Consider the following 18,018-nt stretch of genomic DNA (forward strand, 5'->3'; position numbering starts at 1 on the left):
CTTGCCAAAAGTCCCAAACAACATACTACAGTGGCTGTTTATACAGCATTTACACTATGTTGGGGTTAAAGTCATCTAGAGATGACCTGAAGGATAAAGGAGAACCATACAGGTTACATCCAAACACTATGCCACTTGCCCTAAGGGACTTGAGAGATCCATTAGGGGTCCTTAAAAGCTGGCTGCAGTTTCTAGGCCTCCAAAGGCAGTATGGTGCAGCCTATCTAGCTGTGGAGTTAGGCAGTTATGCACATGCAAGTCTACAGGGTTTCTCTCCAAAACTCTGGTCCTAGCAATAAGGTCCCACAGGGTCCCACAAGCTACAAATTTCTAGACATTCTCTTATCTTTTCTGCCCAGAGTTGAAAATTCCACTTTCCAGGGGCTGGAGAGATATCTCAGCAGTTAAGATGTCTAATTCCCAGCACCCATATGGTGGCTCACAACCACCTGTAATGGGATCTGATGCCCTCTTCTGGTGTACAGGGAAACGGAGCACTCATGTACATAAGTAAATAAATCTTTCAACAAAAAAGAAAAAGGAAAGAAGGAGAGAGAGAGACAGAGAGAGAGACAGAGAGAGACAGAAAGAGACAGAGAGAAAGAAAAAAAATTCCACTTTCCCCTCCTTCACTGCCAAGTCTTATCTCAGGCACATTTTTCAATGTGACATTGTTGGTTCTTTTAGGCAGCCTTGACTTTCTGTGGTGCTTCACTGCTAATTTTAACTCCCCTAAATATTTCAACAAAGAGGCTGTCACAACAGCAGCCAACAGTCACTTTGCATGGTATTCAGTTCCACAGGTTTGCAGATAGGTAAGTACCTGGCATGGACAAAGTTCCAAAGTCTTAGTCATTAATCCTGTCAACATGATGATGATAGACACAAAAGCTGTAAGGGCAACCCTCTAGGGCTTGATCGCTAAAGGGGACAGAGAAGAGGAACGCTAGCAAGCAGGGAGCCACCCAGTTCACAAGCTCCCTCAGCTCTAACAACCAGACCCTGTGGCCTCCATTCCCAGAGCCCAGAGATTGTGCAGCCCACCCTATCTATAGACAGGGCAAACTGGGGCCTCCCTAGATAGGCATTAGGAAACACATGACCACATGACACAAACCGTGTCAATTTGTGTTGTGAGAAAGAGGTACAACTCTTACCAGATCCCAAAAGGAACACTCGTGACTGGGAAAGAAAGATGCCCCAGGCTGGAGACAGGGTGCTAAGGAGAGCCACACAGTCTCAAAACTGGTTAAAGGACTTTCTGTTGTGTGGTTATGACATCATCCTTTTTGTACTTTTTAAAATCTATCCTCCTTCAGTTGTTGCCTTTAGTATTTAGTTGAGCAATTTTGGTCTGTACCAAAAAGAAAGAAAGAAAAACAAAGGGTCTGGAAATGCAACTCAAAGGCAAGTTCTTGCCTGGTATGTATGAGGCCTTGGGTTCTGTCTCTAGAACTTAAAAAACAAAATCCAAAAAGGAAAACAGAGAAGGCAGGCACAGTGGCACGTGCCTGTAGCCCCAGTCTCTCCCTAGATTGTGGTAGGAAGACACATGAACCTACAAATTTAAGAACAACCAGCATGGCCGTGGTGGTGTGGTGGCACACATCTTTAATTCCAGCACTCAGGAGGCAGAGGCAGGTAGATCAGGCAGATCTCTGTTAGTTCAAGGCCAGCATGGTCTAAACAATGAGTTCCAGGACAGTCAGTTACATAATGAGAGCCTGTCTCAAAAATAAAGAAAGAGGAAAAGGGGGTGGGGAAAAAGCAATATAGTAAGGCCTTCCCCATCCTCCTCCTCCAGGAAAAGATAGCTTTTAAGTTTAGGCAACTCTAAGAAGCAGGCCAGGTCACCAGGCTAAGATCCTTCCAGAGCTCAGCACACACACTTGGTAGTATACATGGGTCAAACTGTGTTTTCTAAAAGCAATCCTGAGGGACAGACACAAGTAAAAACAACTCTAAGTAAAACTGTCACTCTGTCTAGTCAAACCAAGCAAAGGAGACACAGAGGTACTAGCGTCTGCAGTCAGGCTGAAGAGAGAAGGTGAGCCTGAATGTTTTGGGCCTTCTGTGTGCACGGTCTTAGAGCTCCCTGTTTTGAGAAGAAACCCAGGCCTGGCCCTCTGAAGGAAAGGCAAAGCTACCAACAGACTCAGCAAAACCCTGGTTTCACATTTCATAATCAACACATTCCCATACCCAGATAAACCGTCCTGGTTCCCTCCCCCTTCAGCTTAAGCAAGCTGCCCAGCACACCCCTTCCTGCAGGTTCCAGAAACTAAGCTTACAATCTAGGCCATGCTTGGCTCTTGGAGACCCTGCATCTGTCTGCTCAGTATGCAGGGGTTGTGAAGCCACCCTAGAATGCAGTTAGCAGAAACCAGGGCCCAACAATGCTCACACCATCCCTGGGATGGCTCTTACAGCACACTCATAGAAAACGTCCCCAAGGAGGTCACAGCTGCAGCTAGACCCACCACACCCCTGAGTCCTGCCTTCTCAGCTACATTGGCCAAGTAAGATCCCTCCTCCTGCTTCTCCCCCCCCCAAGACCCGAAGCACTCATGAACTCACAGCCAGGGGCTTTCACCACACAAGGGCCATGCCAAACGACTCCAAGGGAGAATGGCCAAGCACTCTTTCAGATCAGTCAGGGTCATCATCAGTTAACTGCACCCGTCTGTTGAAGCCCCAACCCTGGCCAGCCCTCACTCCCTGATAGTTCTGATTCTGTTCTTTCATCGTATGCTCCAAGGCCTGGGGTGGAAGCTCCCTGCAGGCTGCTCTCTCACCCTGCACTCCTTTGCAGAGTCCTACATTAACTGTACTCTTCCCCCGCTCTGCTCACAAGGGTCCCACGATCTGTCTTTCAACAGTAGCAACAGTCCCCTTGCATGTACACAGCCTCGTGTGCCTACATACACACCAAGACTCCATAGGATTCCCAGAGCCATTAGTGATAATTAAAAAAAAAAAAAAAAAAAAAAAAAACCAAAAAACTGCAGGAGGCCCACAGCTCTAATTCCAGAACACAGAAGGCAGAGGCAGGAGTTCAAGGTCAAGATAGAGGCTCGGCTGGACTGTGACTGAAAAAGCATGGGATAAAACCGGACTCTCTGAACATGGCGGACAATGAGAGCTGACGAGAGGCCAAGGACAATGGCACGGGGTTTTGATCCTACTTCAGGTTCTGGCTTTGTGGGAGCCTAGACAGTTTGGATGTTCACCTTCCTAGATCTGGATGGAGGGGGGAGGACCTTGGACTTTCCACAGGGCAGGGAACCCTGACTGCTCCTGGGACTGGAGAGGGAGGAGAAGAGGAGTGGGGGGAGGGGGAGAGGGGTGGGAGGAGGGGGAGGGAAATGGGAGGCAGGGAGGAGGCGGAAAATTTTTTTTTCAATAAAAAAAAAGATAGAGGCTCGGCTTAGTGTTACAGCACTTGTCTAGCATCCAATACTACTGAGAGATAAAAATAAAGAAATAAAGTTATTATTGAAAACAGGAGTTTAAGTTCAGCTTGTGCTATCATCTAGATAAGTCTGGGTTATAGAGGCAAAAACAAACAAACAAATCCAACACAAACAAACAGAACCCAAAAGGGAAGCAAAGTTTAGCAGTCTGTTATACTTTGGCAAAGGAGGCACTGGCCAGTCTGAAGATGGCAAAAAGAGCATGAGCAACAAGGGGCATGAAGGCTGTGGTGCAAAAGGCTGGGGTGTAAGGGGACTGCAGAAGACAAGCAGGTTGCAGAGTGGGAAAGTTCACCCTGAGCAGCTGAGGGACACTGGGCTTCCCCAGCTCTCTCATGACTGTTTTACAGGTGTGAGCCCTCAGACCAGAGTCCTACAGCTTGGGAGGAAAACATCAAGTTCTATCTACTGTTACAGACCTCCAGCCCTGGGCACAGAACAGAATGTTCAGGATCACCACTCTCCCCTTAGGTGAGCAAGGCAGAACCTGGTCCACCAGGAAGGAGGAGGAAGACCTTTGTTTTAGACATGAGCACAGTTCCTCACAGCTTCCTTTATGCTGCAATAGTGTCACAAAACTTCAATCACTTGGATGGTGACCCAAAGAGATCCTATCCATAGTCCTTACACCTGCTGCCATGTGGCAGGGCCCAAGACACAAAACTGCACCACGGCACCCAGAGGTATCCAGAAAGGTTCAGCTAAGCCATCTCAACTGTCTCTTGAGCACTGGTGGTCAGGTAAGCTGCCCACAGGTGAGTCCCAGGGCAAGTGACCCTAGACACACCACCACTGTTTCCAATGGGTTGTTTCTAAGATGTGGTGGATAAAAACAAACCCATAGGTGTCAAAAACAAACTCTCAGTGCTAAATGCCACAGAAGATGGCTTTCCAAGGTCAAGGACTACACACTCTTGCCTGGGATCCAGTCTGGTCTACTGGTTATGAGGCAGGGGGATATGCCCCTTTCAGCAGGACTGACTAGGCCACCACCCAGGCCTGCCCACCCCTTTCCCAGTAAGTTAAGGACCAGGCCCTGCCTTTCTCATTGCCTATGAAAACAATTGGAAGCAAGCAGAGGTCCTGTCAACTTCATCTTCTAAAACAGCAACTGCCGTTCAGACGCAGTCAAAACCTAGCGTGGCCCCCCAGAATGGATAACACAGTACCCCCAGCTCCAGAACCATGAGTTTTTATTCTGTATATCCTAAAGGTCACGGTCACTTCCTAGCTTATCTCATACTGTGCTCAGCACACCCTATAGTACAGGAGCCAGATGCCCAAGCAAGGATGATTCAGTCTCCATGCAACATGGATGATACAAAGCACATGTAGCACTTCAGGCAGGCAGGCAGTGCACACTGGGCCTGCTAGAACTGGATCCAACAGCAAGACAGGGACGATTTCAAGGCGTGTTAACTGTGCACTGTGCCATCCAGGTTCTATGGTGATTAAGGTCACCCACAACTAACCAAAGAGAGTGCTATGGCTAGAAAGCTCTCATACCCTCCAATCACAGTCAGGAACCCTACCTCAAAGGTGGATCAGGTGATGAGGTCATCAGAGTAGAGACCTGAGTGAAATTCTCATCTTCATGAAGAAGTTATGTTAAGGCCTTGCCCCTTTTACCATGAGACTACAGCCACAAAGCATCTCTTTGAAGCATCAGCTGTCCCTTCCCTCAGCAGACAGTCTGAGAGCACCCTGCTCTTGAATCTCCAACCTCCAAGCCCATGGGAAGTAAGCTGTTGTTTTTAAGGCCCCAGCCTATAGTATTGCTAAGATCCTGGTATCCCATTGACTTCAGCATACCAAAAATGTTCACTTCTCAAGGGGGCCTAGGGATCAGAACTCTTCAATTTACCTTCTAGTGTTATACAAAGTATAAGCATCACAACTCTCTTCCCTGGAGCCACTAAGATCACCAGGGCACCAGGCAAGAAGGGCCACAGATAGGCACAGGAACTCCCTGCCTGCTCCCAGGCAAAGTTCTGCAGGACGACAGGTCTAAGAGTCCTAAGTAAAGCAGAACTGTTTGGGACCAACAAATCCCTGGGTGGTCAGGATGTGGGCAGTGCATGGGGAAGCCCACGTTGGCTTGTCTGTTGACGATTGTTTTCAACTGCTTTCCTGTGCCATTCTATAGGCAGAAGCCATGGTCTGTACTGATGTCTTCCAGTCTCCCACAGACCCACATAAAAACCCTATCTGGCCTGACACCACAAACCAGCATCACTCCCAGACGACTTATCAGGACATAGCTTCCCTGGCCACAGAGATGGCACACTGTCGGTGTGGGCTGATAACAGTGGTGACAATGCCACCCGTCTGCACCCATAGCTGCTTCTGCCCTGGAGACCTGCGGGCAGAGCTTATTTCTCTCCCACGTCTCCCTCAATTGTTGGTAACACTGCCACAGTCCAATCTACTCCTTCAAAACCCTGTTTTGATTTAATTCTAAACTTGACTGGTTTTAAGCATCACCTCATTCCATAACACATAGGGTGTTAGGAGAAAATGACACTCAAAACTGAAAAAACAAGCCAGCTATAGTGGCCATATGCATATAATCTCTACTTGAGAAGTAGAAGCAGGAGGATTGGAGTTCAAAGGCCAGTCTCAGCTATACAGTTGACTATCAGCCTCAGCTCTATGAGGTCCAGTATCAAAACAAAAACAAAACAAAAATTAGAAGCACAGGGCTGGTAATGTGGCTCAGTGGTTGGGCTTTTGCCTAGCATGTAAGGTCCTAGGTTCCACCTCCAGAACCTAACCACCAAACCTTTTAGGACATGGTAGCACATGCCTGAATCCCAGCAGTCCCAGAGTTTAGGAGACTAAGGCAGAAAAGGATGAGTTCCAGGTCAGCCTTGGATACATAACAAGACATGTTAAGATAAGATAAAACAAAACAAAACAAAAAAATGGTCCAGACTAGAAACATGTAGATAGCTTGTTGGGTAACAAGCTGAGATGACACTATCTTATTGTGTTGTTCACCTTTCTACGTCTGAGAACACCAATAACAAATTTCAAAAACAACCTTCTGATCAGACCAGGTACTACCTGCTTGGACATCTTCCCAAACTGGTCCAAGTCAGAAGTCAAGATAGCTTAATGTTCCCATGCCTGTCTGCTCAACATGCCCAGAAGTCTGACCATATAGAACCACCATCAGGATAGAATAGATCTCAGAACTAACGTTACTGTGGCCTAGCTCACAGCCTAGCTAGCAGAATGGGAATGATGAGACAGGGACAGAATTGACTACCGGGGCAGGCTCACCAAGGCCATTGGTCATGTGACAATACTAGGGAATTACAGCAGGGGGTAGCTGCTTATCCTCACAGCTCTAGGAAACCAGGTGAGACAACACAAGCGCCCAGCCAATGAGTACCTTCCTTGCCCCTAGGGATCCCTCCTGATACACTCCTAATATAGGAGCCTAGGAAGGACCAGCAGCTGAGCAGCCAGTAGCCAAGATAAGCTTTCTCTGGCAGCAGGCACTCTCTTGGCATGGGTAGCACAGCAGAATGGCCTTGAGCTGGAACACAAGGAAGAATGGCACTTCCACATTTTCTTGGGCAGAAAACAAACAGCATTTTAAGTTTGTGATCGACTTGAGACCATGAACCATGCAGCCTGACACACCCTGGGTATGCACCAGGCTTGGCCACCTGTGATGGGGCTCTGGGTAAGTCATTTAACTTTCACATTCTGAGTTCTATCAGAGGGCTCAGTGCTCTTAGCACCTGTCACTCCTACCCTTCAAGTGCCTACTCCACAGGAATAACTATCTCTTGGGCTCATGGTTATCACAAAGAGGCTGAGGCTCTGAGCAGTGGTGGTTTCTGGGGCAAGGTCACAAAGCCAGGGCTGGCCACTCCCTGTACTCCCTACCAGGATAAGCTGGGCTCTGCCAAGCTCCCACAAAAAAAGTAAAAGGTGCAGGCCCCTCCCCACCCTCTTCAAAATTAAGAACATTTATGACTCATTCAACAAGAGTGGAAATGCTTTCAATAACTTTGCAATTACCTGCACTCTTCCTTAGGGACACAAGTGTTGGTCCCTATCACACACGCCCTCCACAACACATACACACACACCCTGCCAATTACAGGCTACACAGACTGTATGGTGGAAACAGGACAGTTTGACCTACAACTTGACCTCCCTGTTCAAGCTCTCTCCCAAGTCAGAACTGCCTTTAAATGGTGCTGAGCAGTGGCGGAACAGGCTGGCCCACCCCTTGACCTGACTCCATCCAGCAGAGGGGAGTACTGCACAGAGGTGTGCAGGGCTTCAGCGGGGGAGGGCTTCCCTACCCAAGCTTTGATGCAAACAGTTTACATAAGCAATATGAAAAACCACTAACGGTCATTCCAGTATTCCTGTCGCTTGCATGACTGGGAGGATATTTGCATGTTGGAGGGAAGCCCAGGGAAATGCAGTTATTTCTAGAGGCAAGAAAACCTCTATGCTTTCCTGTACCTGTTTTCCTTCAGCACATGTAGATTCTCCAAGTCAGGAGACCCTGCTCTCCATCCTGATGCCCAAAATACCAAGGTAACTGAGAAACAGCTGCTGTGCTGGAGACAGGCCAATGAGGCTCCATATTCTGGGGTCATTCACCATCGCTGCCAACCTCATTCTTTGATTTCAGTTGTCTTCTCTTACCCCAGGAACAAAGGAGACAGGGTCCCATCCCTATGCTGTCATGGTCTTGCTCAAGCACTCTTCATTGACTCTCTGGTTTCCCTGGGTTTTTACAGTCTTGCTCTCTAGCCTAAGCAGACCTCAAACTCCCAATGGTAGGATTATAGATGTAAGCCTCCACACACAGCTCTCATGTGCTTTTACCCACACCAGCAGTGAGGCCAGAGAGAGGTGGAAAGCCAGGCTGGGCCAGGCTATGAATCTCTAAAGCAGGAAAATATCCTGCTCACTGCTGGGCACACAGGGCCCTCTGGTCACAAAACTATCCCATATGCCTGGTTCTGCTGCTCTCCAGCCACTGCATGCTGATCTGAGCATGAGGTTAGTGCAGTTTGTTGAATTACTAAACATCTCAACAACCCAGCATATTTACATGCCTTAGCAGCACCTGGGGGCAGTCAAGTGCTCCACATCAGCCCATCATGGGTTCTCAGGAAGAGGCCCAATTTTCCAACACCCTAGTCTCCCAGTACAGGCCCTCTTCATCATCCTCTCTAGCCCACCTAAATGGCTTTCATCCCAGAGGCCAACAGGAACCCTCAGGTCTACAGCACAGAGGGAGGAAGTTTAGCAAATGGGAACACTGGATTTAATAAACAAGAGTCTCCAAGGAGCCCCAGGCTCACCCACCTTGGTCTTCCTACTGCTGCCTTTTTCTGGCAAATTAAATTTTAACTCAAGGCATAATGTCACAGGCTTACATTTTAACCAAACCAAATAAAAATGCAAACCCCTAAGTGAACCATAAATGGCCCCATCTTTCCGCCATTTAACACCAAGCACTTAGAAAGCATGCAACCCAATACTGAGGTGCAAGACAGACCATCTCTAGTGACAGGCTCGATGAAACAAGGGCTTTGTCCCTCAGATACGCAGGACTGTGCATCTAAGATGGCATGTAAAAGCGTGGGGCACCCAGCAAGAATATCCTCAGGATCTCCAGGTACAGTCTCCACAAAGTATCACCTGAAACTAACTGCCAGAGAAGCCCCAAGGTCACCTTCGTGCTCCTTCCACACCTAAACAAAAAGGCGGCTGTCAGACAGTGTAATGGTTCATGCTATAAGCCCAGCACTTGGAGGAGGATTGCTGCAAGTTCCAGGCCAGAAAGTGCACTAATGTAGTGAACCTGTCTTAAAAAAAGGGGGGCGGGGGCTGTTCTCATAGAATGCTCCAGCAGCACAAGTCCCAGAGACAGTTCAGTAAGTCCTTTCCCTGAGACAGGCACCTTAAAAGGTCCACCACTAAGCCACTCTGATTCCATGGCTTTCTAAGACATATGCTATAACCCTCACTAGGCCTGAGGATGAGTTGTGGTTCTGTGACCAACTCTGTGACCAAGACAGTAAGTAATTACAAAGTCAAACCACTTTTCTGGGCTGAACTGACACAGCTTAAAGATTACAGAAATGTTTTGAATTGCAATTTCCTCATACTTCTGTCACAGGAAAGAAAAAAAGTCACCAATAAAAAGACTCTCCGGTATTAAGGTAAGTTACATTCAAACCAAATTTCACAGGGGGAAATGGATCACCGCCATCAGCGGCGGTGTGACTTTCACATCATTAAGAACAATTTGTTCTTGTTCTTTTAAGGGGCACTAATGACAGGAATGACATCACCAAAGTGCATGACATTGGATTTTACTTTTAAATGACTACAATATACTGCCAATGACATCTTTTAAAGCTATTCAAAATTGGAGCTGGACAGTGGTGGCCTGGCCCAAGTCTTTAATCCCAGCACTTAGGAGGCAGAGGCAGGTGGATCTCCGTGAGACCGAGGCCAGCTTGGTCTATAGAGTTTACACAGTAAAACCTTGTCTCAAAAAGATAAAACAAAGGGACAAAAAGGTTTAGATGTATCCATAATTTTGAATGTGCCCATAGTTTTTCAAAGCTATAGTATGGAGCACTTGTGCAAAACCTTGGAAAACATCTCTCTTAAGGAAATTCAACCCACTACGATAAGTGTTTCTTCTGGCATTCTAAGTTAGTCTTTCCTATGCTCAGCTTTGACCCTCCTGACTCAGCATCCTGAGTGCTAGGATTACAGGGATGTATCACTATGCCTGGCTTTATACTTATTTTTCCCCCTGAGAAAGGATTGGTTTTTGCCCCAGGTTAGTCTAGAATTCATTATGTGGCCCAGGCTGGACTCAAATTTTGGGTAATCCTCTGCCTTGGTTTCTTGAGTACTGAGATTACGAGTGTGGGATGCCCTGCCCAGCCTTGTCCAATACAAGTGATTTTACCTCTAGTATAGATGCCAAACCCTGCCCTCAAATGTAAATAAATGGGGCCTGGAGAGATGGCTCAGTGGTTAAGAATACTGACTGCTCTTCCAGAGGACCCAGATTCAATTCCCAGCACCCACATGGCAGCTCAGAACTGTCTGTAATTCCAGTTCCAGGGGACCTGACACCTATGGCAGAACACTAATGCACATAAAATAAAAATAAATACATTTTAAAAAGTAAATAAATGAATGAATAAGTAAATCAATAGGTGGAAGGCCAATGAGATGGCTCAGCAGATAAAGGCACTTGCTACAAAGTAGGAGAGAACCAACATCAAAGTAGTCCTCTGACCCCCACATTTACTTGGTTGTATGTGCCTCTCCTTAATGTACAGACACACAAAAACAGCTTTTTAAAAACAGATGGAGGGCCGGGCGGTGGTGGCGCACGCCTTTAATCCCAGCACTCGGGAGGCAGAGGCAGGCGGATCTCTGTGAGTTTGAGGCCAGCCTGGTTTACAAGTGCTAGTTCCAGGACAGGAACCAAAAGCTACGGAGAAACCCTGTCTCGAAGAAAAAAAAAAAAAAAAAAAAAAAAAAAACAGATGGAGGGTTATGGTGGCACATACCTTTTACCCCAGCAATGGGGTGGGAAGGTAGAGGCAAGAGGATGCCTGGAACTCACTGGCCAGCCCCCAGGTGTGGTAAGAGATCCTTGATTCAAAATGAAGGTAGAGATCCATTAAGGAAGATACCCAGGGTCAGTTTCTGGCCTTGTACACACACGTACACACACACGTACACGCATATAAACACCACACACAAATAGCTGAAGGACAGTTACAGGTGTATTACAGTGGTGGAGTGTGAGCACCACACTGGAGGCCAAGAATTCAATCCCAGTTCTCCAAAAATTGATGGAAAAATACTCTCCTTACTCAAAACCAAAAATCATACACTGTTGATTGGTTGCACTTCCCTCAAATGATGACTAAGTTGTTGGCAACATAGAGATATTTATTATACTTTGGCTTACAACATCTTAAGTGACTACTTAAAATTATGCAGTGAGACTTGTACACAAAGTACAGTGACCACTACACAGAGCCAAATGCATGCCTACCTCAATGTCTCAATGCCTCATCTTCTAGTTCAAAGTGTGGCTTTTCTTACTCAAGATTTTCCCATGTTTGAAACCGGGGGATGTGGTGGCAAACCAAGTTCTGCAAGTTCAAGAGACATAACTACAAAAACTCAAGCCGGGGGTTGGCCATGTGGGGTCTGTTGGTCATGTAGTATCCCAGAGTAGAAGGCACCTTACTTGCACCCTACCTTACCCAACTACCCAGCTGAGTAGATCCTTCCATAGATGTGGGGGGTTCAGCTAAAGACAGGGAGGCCTAGTCTGTACAATGTCTCCCAGGCCTGAAGAGGCAAGGAAGCCAAGCTTAAGGATCAAAAAGGTAAAGTTGGTGTACTTTACACCCAGTACTAGGGAGGCAGAGGCAGGTGAATCTCTATGAGTTCGAGGCCAGCCTAGTCTATATAGTGAGTTCCAAGACAACCAGGGATCCACAGAAAAACCCTGTCTCGAAAAAACAAACAAAAAAACCAACCAAACAAACAAAAAAGGTAAAGCAGATCCCAGGAAACATGAGGGTTCTGGGTTCTACTTGTGGTCATTCTGGCACCCTCAGACCCCAGTGCTTGGAGGCTACATCTAGCACAAAATAAGGATGAACAAGAGAATGAGAGTGTTAGCCCCTTTTTAAAAGAAACCCAAGACAGGCATGGCAGCTCATGCTGGGAACCCCAACAGTTGTAGGGTAGAGGGAGGAGGATCAGAAATTATCCTTGGCTCACAGTGAATTCAAGGCAATCAAGAGCCATCTGAGATGCTATGTCAAAAAAGCAACAAACACTAAATAGGCTGGAGAGCTGACTCAGTGGTTCGAGCACTTGTTGCTCTTACAGAGGATCTGGGTTCAATTCCCAGTACCCACCTGGTGGCTCGGAAACTTCTGTAACTCCAGCCCCAGGAGATCCTCTTCCAACCTCTTTGGACACCAGGCATACATGTAGTAAACATACATGCAGGCAAAACATTCATACACATAAAAAATTATAAATAAATAACAACCACACCCAAGCAGGAGCTGAGCTACAGGGAACTTGGGACTATCCTCTCTCCAGACTCAGGTTTTGGGTCCTTCACCACAGCTCTCAGCAGTCCAGCAACTCCATCACTGGAGACAGAAACACTCAGCCACCCCACAACGACTGCCTGACATTCTGAGGCACTAACATCCTCGCCCTCCAAGAAAGATACAAGGCTGGCCACTGCTCTCAAGGGGCTACCTGGGAACAGAGTGGCCTCTTGAAAAGGAGCAAGAGGAAAGCTAACAGTGATAAACAAACTAAAACACACAAGTAGGCTATGCCTGCTGAGTCTGCCCAGTTCATTACTTTTTTAAAAATAGGGCCTCAGGCTAGAAAGATGACTCAGTGGTTAAGACCAGGTATTACTCTTCCAGAGGACCCAAGTTTTGATTCTCAGCATCCACATCAGACAGCTTACAACTACCTGAAGCTCCAGCTCCAAGGGGGATGCAGGCACCTATACTCTCACGTACATACCCACACAAAGACAACACACACACATGCACACGCAACTTAAAATAATAAAAATAAATATTAAAAATTTAAAAAGAGGGATCTCCTTATGTGTGCCAGACTAGCCTTGAACTTTCAATCCTGCTGCATCAGTCTTCCTATGCTACAGTGTTTCATTCTTAAAACTGCCTACCTCACAGAGCCAGGCATGAAGGTACACAACTGTAATTCCAGTACCTGTCAGGAGGAGGCACCTGGGAGGTAGATAGAGGCAGGAATATCAGGAGTCCAAGGCTAGTCTCAGCTACAAACCCAGTCTTTAAAAAATAAAAAATCCCAAACATACACAAACAATAAAAAACCCCGGGCACACTCCAGTCTTCACATAAAAGGTACCTATCGTGAGCTTGACCAGGTTCCTCAGGCTGGGAACAGGACTGTCCTTTCCACCAACATGGAAGAGGCCTCAAGTTTCTCTGAAAGGAGACTCACAGGCCCCAGAACTTGATGGGGGGGGGGGGGGGGCACCCGAGGCACGTTTTGAAAGTTCCCATTTAAAAAGATCCTTGTTCATTGACTTTGGTGGAGCAGTTACGCTAATGCAAACAAGAGGAGCTTGTCTGGGAGCTGGTGGGGGAGGTGCTTCAGCTGAGTCCTCTGTAGACTCTGGCTTATGGGGTCTTCCATCCCAAGATGGCTCCTCATGCATGAGGTTGTCCCCACTACTGCTCCTTCACTGGACGCCAATGAGCATTCGTGTCGCCTGGCCTGCAGTCGAGTCTCTAATGGCATATTACTAAGTGCACCCTTGTCGACATAATTACATTATGATTTAAAAAAAAAATCTAGGGAACCACAGGAGGCGAGCAATAGAGCAGCATCTTCACCCACCCTTAACAAGTCACAGCTTCTAGCACATTCTGGTTCCACAAATTACAGGCACGTTTCTGCCAGGGGTGTTCCCCAGGAGGGCACTAGCAATTTGGGGTTGTCTGCCACCTACAATGATCACCAGTCATGCTTATTCAACACCAGGCCACAAAGCTGTCACAAATCACCCCTTGCTGGCTACCCAAAGCTGGGGCACCAAGGTCCTCCAGACAGTGAGAGGGCATAGGGCAGGGCAACAAAGGCATCCTAGACCCTACCACCACCCTGTTCAATCCTTCCATCTGCCTTCTGGACAACACAGATGAAATCAATTCAGTACCCCCTAAACACCAGCTCAAATACCTTTTGACGCTCCTTTCCTGCACAGGAGACCAGGAGCTGCAGCATCACAGCCCCCTCCTCCCCTGCAGCTTTGCAGGGCAGACAGAGAAGGGCAAGAACGGTTTACAGCTCCCTCAGCCCTTCCCCCACCCCCTCCTCTCCAATAAGCAAAGTTGCAGGGTGTTAAAAGCGAGCTACCTTGGAGATCACCCAGTCCAATCTCTGATCTGCTTTCACGATGCGACAAGGGGCAAAGCTGCAGCACACAGCATCTCTGCAAGAGAAGCCAGTGAATCCTCCACAGCACTGGGTGCTGGCCCTGGGCAGCCTCCCTCCACAGGCCCATGGATTGTGGTAGGGATGTCTCCCAAATAAATCACCCCCACATACACCTAACACGCGGTTCAAACCCTTCAAAGGAACAACTTTTCAGCATCCGTCACAAAAACAATCGGCACAAATATTCCTGAAGTGTAGGATTTGCAGATGACCTACTTCCCCCATCCCTCCCCCAAAGCACTTGATTTCTTCATCATGTTAGGGTCTCTTCCCACCTGGAGCCCACACAGCTTCAGGCCACGGTCACTGCCTCTCCCCTCCCGCCCCCCAGCAGCTTGTGCAAAATATCTCTGCAAAGCCCTCATCAACTTGCTCTTCTCAAGCAGGCTTTGGATCGAAGCAGCAAATTGAGGGTGCTGTTCACATTTGTTCCAAGGCTGGCGGAGGTTCCCAGTTCCAGTGACCAGCCATTTGTCACCCTGAATCAGTAAGGCACCCCTGCAGCTTTTTACTAACGCTTTCTTACTACGAGGAAAGATAACAGAGGAAAGACTCCACCACACCCTACCTGTCAGCAGTCAGTGGAGCCAGCTGCAGGGAATGTGCTGGGAACACACTTCACCGTGGTGGTGGTGGGGGGGGGAGCTACAAGACCACTAGAAACGACTGCTTCAATTGCTCATCTTTACAAATTCTGTTTGCCAGGCACGCGTCTTTGAACACCCCAGTAACAGCTGCAAACCCCAGTGTGTGGTCAGCTAGGGTACCAGAAGGGGAGACTGAGGCAGAAGTTGAAGCCACACTCCATCAGTATCCCACAGGGTAAAGCAAAAGACCCAGACTCCCCAGGGGACCTAGCGCCTCTACCCACCCGTGGCTGACCCCACCTTCTAAGGTTATTACAAATAACTAACCAGCAGGCTGTGCTCCCCAACTTGCACATACCTCCCCTGGAAAAGCCCTCCGCAGGAGTGTGCTCGCCGGGCGCCCATCTAGCGCAGCACACCTTGGAGAGGAATGGGTTAAGCTCAAGGGACTTGAGGAAGATGGGAGAGGGACGGGGGCTTCTCCGAATCCGAGGCTCTGCACCTGGAGCGTAGTGCTCCCTCCCGTCTTCTCCAGGAACGAGGTGGGCTCCGGGAAATAAAGGTGGCCGCAAAAGGGTCAGGCCACCAGCTAGCAGCGCTGCAAGCAATGTATGTTGGGGGACAAGGATAGAGAGCGGTGGCCCAGAAGCATTTCAAGGTAGTGGGCCCAGAGTCGGTGAACTCCCAGAAGTTAGCAAGGGTTGGGCAGAGGAGGGTGCGCACCCAGCGCCAGAGGCGGGAGGTGAGCGCAGGGGTGGCCCCGGGCCGGTGCGCTAGGAGGCAGACACCGCGGCCGCGGGGCCGAAGATGCGGACGAGCAAGGGCAGGTGCGGGCTGCAGCGCAGCGGCCGGGTGGGGGCGGGGGAAAGACGCGGGGTCGGTCGGGCCGCCGGTTCGAGGCCCGGGTCGCGCGGAGGGGGCGGGGCGGCAGGTGCGGCCGCTCACCTGTCTCCTCCGGCCGGGGCCGCGGGGCTGGTGGGGCTAGCTGGCGGCTGGGGTGCGGGGCCCCGGGCGCACCGGGGGGGCGGCGGGGCGTCCGGGCGGCGGCTGCGCCCTCGGCGGAGGCCGGCCGGGCGGGTCCGTCAGTCAGCGACTCGGGCACTGAGGGAGCGCTGCGAGGCTGCGGCCAGCGCGCGGGGACAACGCCGCTTTATCAGGTCGGAAACAGCCGCTGCGCGCCGCTTCCGCTGACGCAGCGCCGGCCTGCGCCTCATGACTATGCAGCAGGATAGGAGGGAGGAGCCTAAGTCGCGCACGTCCATTGGTCGGAAGCAGTCAGTGGCCCCGCCCCTTGAGAAAGCCCCGCCCTCCTGCCGAGCCCCGCCCAGGGCCTGGTAGTGGGCTCTGGCGGCGGCTGTGTGTTCCACCGCCCTCGCCTGGCTTTCCTGCTAGAAACCCTCAGGCTCTCCAGGCCGCAGAGGTGTAACTCGCTGTGCTCACCTTCTGCCAACAGAACTACACCCCTCTTGGCCGCAAACTGGTTGCCTGTAACTCCCCCATCCTTACTCCTTCTCATTCATTGCCCTCTCTGGTCATCTCCCATTTCTGAAGCTCTTCGAACATCCGCTGAGCCATGAATGCCCAAGCCACCCAAACCTGGGTCACAGAACTGATCTCTCCCCGTGCTGAGAGCCCAGGTCCAGAAGGGGGCTGGACAGATACAAGAAATGATGGGTGATGCCCTACTATCAACCCAGCCCTAAGCCTATGCCAAGGTTTAAGTGACCTCTCAGGGCCCTGATGTCTTCATCTGTAAAGCAGAAATCTTATGATCTATCTGAAAAACTTGGGAGGAATTTACAAAGTGTCCTGGTCAGTCTCCAGAACAGATAAAATGGGAAAATCTGACAATGCCAAGTGTTGGCAAGAAAGGGAGCAACTGCAAGACTCACCACCACGGGGATATCTTCTTTTTTCTTTGTTTCTAGTTCAGTTGGCTGTTTTTAGACAGAATTTCACTCCGTAGCTCTGAATGGCCTTGAATTCACTCTGTAGACCAGGCTGGCCTCAAACTCAGAGATCTGCCTGCCTCTGCCTCCTGAGTGTCAGCACACCATGCATCCTGAAAATCTACTTTAAAGGACTCAATTCCCAGTGCTTCCACTGTTCTTAACAGTGATGTTTAGCGTGGCCTCAAGCTGGAATCAGTCCTGTGATAATGTGTCGATTATTGAAGGGTTATATAAATTGTGACATAGCCACTCATTGGATTGACAGTGAACAATTTTCAACTACAGGGACTGGAGAGATGGCTCATCAGTTAAGAGCACCAATTGCTTTTCCAGAGGACCTAAGTTCAATTCCTAGCACCCACATGGCAGCTACCAACCACAACGCCAAGGTCTGACATCTTCACACAGACAAACATGCAGGCAAAACACCGAGATACATAAAATAAGAATAAATAAATTTTAAAAAATTATAACTACAGAAGATAAATATGAATGACTTTTTTTTTTTGTTTTTCAAGACAGGGTTTCTCTGTGTAACAACTCTGGCTGTCCTAGAACTCACTTCATAGACCAGGCTGGCCTCAAACTCACAGAGATTCGCCAGCCTCTGCCTCCCAAGTGCTGGGATTAAAGGCGTGTGCCACCACCGCCCAGTAAATATGGGTGACTCTTACGGCTTTGAGCAAAAGAAGTTAGACCAGAGCTGGGCGCCCATCAGTGTCGGGATTCTCAGAAGTTCAAAGCCAGCTTGAGTTAGTTAGTGAGTAACAGGCCACTTTGTGTGCTACTTGCCTCAAAAAAAAAAATGGGTACAAAGCTCCACTTCCGTTTTCCCAGCACTTGGAAGGTCTGTGTGGCATTGAGAGTTCCAGGCTAGCTGTGACTACACAGGAATCTGTCTTAGGGGCAAGAAATTTAGCTGTAATAATAGTTAAGTGATAGTGATAC

General features: G+C 48.8%; 1 protein-coding gene across 2 annotated transcripts in view; it reads right to left on the reverse strand.

Annotated features, from left to right (window-relative positions):
- Slc45a4 (solute carrier family 45 member 4) overlaps positions 1 to 16,276 on the reverse strand; it is a 71,884-nt gene extending 55,608 nt beyond the window's left edge. Inside the window, exon 1 of one of the 2 annotated variants that reach the window (XM_057791862.1) lies at positions 16,064 to 16,276. The gene's annotated coding sequence lies outside the window, so the exon portion shown is untranslated. The other variant, XM_057791863.1, reaches the window with a different exon arrangement.
- Positions 16,277 to 18,018: the final 1,742 nt, after the last annotated feature.

Source organism: Chionomys nivalis, chromosome 17, assembly GCF_950005125.1.
Source record: "Chionomys nivalis chromosome 17, mChiNiv1.1, whole genome shotgun sequence".
NCBI classification, from domain to species: Eukaryota; Metazoa; Chordata; class Mammalia; order Rodentia; family Cricetidae; genus Chionomys; species Chionomys nivalis.